This window comes from Solanum dulcamara, chromosome 6, assembly GCF_947179165.1.
Source record: "Solanum dulcamara chromosome 6, daSolDulc1.2, whole genome shotgun sequence".
Taxonomy (NCBI): Eukaryota; Viridiplantae; Streptophyta; class Magnoliopsida; order Solanales; family Solanaceae; genus Solanum; species Solanum dulcamara.
The window spans coordinates 15967925-15970600 of NC_077242.1; the positions used below are offsets into that span (position 1 = coordinate 15967925).

Consider the following 2676-nt stretch of genomic DNA (forward strand, 5'->3'; position numbering starts at 1 on the left):
CTAAGATAGATCTCCATTTCAATTATCACCAATTAAGGGTGAGGGAGTGTGATTTTCCCAAAAAGGCATTTTGAACAAGGTATGACCATTATGAGTTCTTAGTTATGTCATTTGGTTTGACCAATGCCCCTGTGGCATTTATGGATTTGATGAATAGTCTGTTCAAATAATATTTGGACATGTTTGTAATTGTGCTTATTGATGACATATTGGTTTACTCTCGTAATAAGGAGGAGCATGCTAAACACCTAAGGATTGTGTTTCAAACTCTAAGGGGCAAGCAATTATTTACCAAGTTCAGTAAGTGTGAGTTTTGGCTAAGGGAGGTGGCTTTTCTTGATCACATCGTATCCGGTGAAAAGATTATGGTAGATCCTAAGAAAACCGAGGTGGTTAAGAATTGGTCTAGACCATTGTCCCCTTCGGATAATAGAAGTTTTTTGGGCGTAGCCAAATATTATAGGAGATTTGTAGAAGGATTCTCATCAATCTCGACACATTTTACTAAGTTGACTCAAAAGAATGTGAAGTTTCAATGGTCGGAAGCTTCTGAGAAGAGTTTTCAAGAGTTGAAAGATCGTCTCACTACCGCTCCTATTTTGATGTTACCGAAAGGGTGCAATGACTTTGTTATATATTTTGATGCTTCAAGGATTGGTCTTGGTTATATTTTGACGCAACATGGTAAGGTGATAGCCTATCCTTCTAAGCAACTTAAGGTGCATCAAATGGACTATCCAACTCATGACTTGACAAGTAGCATTCTATCTTGTGATATGCGTCACCAAAGACTCCAACTCCATTCCAGAAATATCACCTTTCTCTGCGGATCACCGTACGGCCTCGCTTAGTTCTTGTGCTCTTTTCCTAATCATATCACCTTCTTCTGATGACATTAATTTGCTCACTATATTCTGAATGGTGGATGTAGTCACTAGCTCGTCCTGCTTCTCCCACAATCTAACATGCAGGCCTATTTTCAATATTTCTGTGACCAAAAAACCATTTTTTGATTGGTCAAATTGGATAGGCCAAGTAGCTATTGGCACCCCTACAGTAATGTTTTCTAAGCATGAAGTCCATCCACAATGACTCATGAACCCACCACTAGACGAATGAGCCAAGATTTCTTGTTGGGGTGCCCATTCTCTCACGACTAAACCCACACCTTTTACCCTTTCTTCAAATCCTTCAGGCAACTCAAGCACTCCTGTTCTATTCTCTTCGTATTTATTGGTAACAGGATCTTCTTTGTCAGTATGTCTACATACCCATATGACTTATGTTTACTTAGCTCTAAACCAATTGCAATCTCATTGATTTGTTCAGCTAAAACTGAAGTGAATATTCCAAAAGATACGTAAAGAACTGATTTTGGAGGTTGTTTATTTAGCCAATCCAAATATAGGTGTTTGTTTTCGATCTTATGATCTTCTTGTGTATGAAAAATCGGTTCGAGTGCCCGCAACTTCTTGTTTTGCATGCATGCGATATGTGTCATTGAGTCAATAAAAGCAGTACCTTTAATTACTTGACTAATTGTATTATAGATATCACCAGTGTTCATGCCCATGCATTATGACAGATACTTTGCATGGTGCATGACGTCCACAGGGTTGTAACATCCATCATTGGAGGGTAATTTCTTTAAAATTTCTTCTTCAAGTGGAATAGGCAACCCGGCTATTGAGACATAGTGACTACAATACATATCAAAAATGGGAAGGCAGTGAAATACATAGGATTCTCCATTGAGAATGGAAGAAATATCCTGACCATTCCAGGACATTAGAAGGAGATATCTCTAAGAAAAGAAGTAATAGGTTCACGTGAACGCATAGAAGTATACCAAATATGCATGGGGATATCTAGAGGAGGATCTTGACTAGTAATTTGGAGGTCATGGAAGTGGATCTTGGCTATGTCGGAAGGATTTAAGATAGTGCAGTGTTGCCTAACTTGAAAGTTGGAGGTGGCTAAGCCAAGATAGTAGACTGGTAGACCATAGGAGAAAATTCGGCAGGCAAAATGGAGAAGTTGTCGGAGATGGCTTTGAAGATGTAATGGGACTATCACTACAGCTACATCATCTTGTTTCACTATGTTATCCATGAATATTAAACCAACAGCCAAGCTAGCTATTTATTTTGTTTCTTTAAGACGTTGAATTTTTTTGTATAGAGAGTATTACTCTTTGCAAGTATTTATAGAGATTAATTTGCATACATATTTGCATGTATATTATAGGGTATATATTAAAAGCTATTTTTCTCTATTAGCCTTTTAATTATTTTCAATTATTTTTCTAAACAATGTTAAGTAGTTAAGATGTGGAGGATAAATAACTAGTCTAAAAGTAAAACATAAAAACAAATATATTTTTATTTTAATATTCTAAAAGTTGAAATAAAACTAAAAGCAGAGACTACAAATTATTTATGGTATTTTGCTATCCTTTTATCAAATATTGAAATCTACGTGCATTAGTTGACACAAAAATTCGTGTCTGGAATCATAAAGTGCATGGTTGGAAAATCACAGAGAAATTAGATTTGACTGTAATTAGGTGTCATTATACAGTTTGGCCCATTTGTTTGGCTTAGTAATTACCTTCTTCATTTATTTTTACTTTTTCGCTATTCAAAAATAAATTTTTATTTTTATTTATCATTTTTA

The 2676-nt window shown here is 35.8% G+C and overlaps 1 pseudogene; it reads right to left on the bottom strand.

Moving 5' to 3' along the window:
• Positions 1–764: 764 nt before the first annotated feature.
• Positions 765–2112, bottom strand: LOC129891317 (zeatin O-glucosyltransferase-like; annotated as a pseudogene).
• Between the last annotated feature and the right edge of the window lie 564 nt (positions 2113–2676).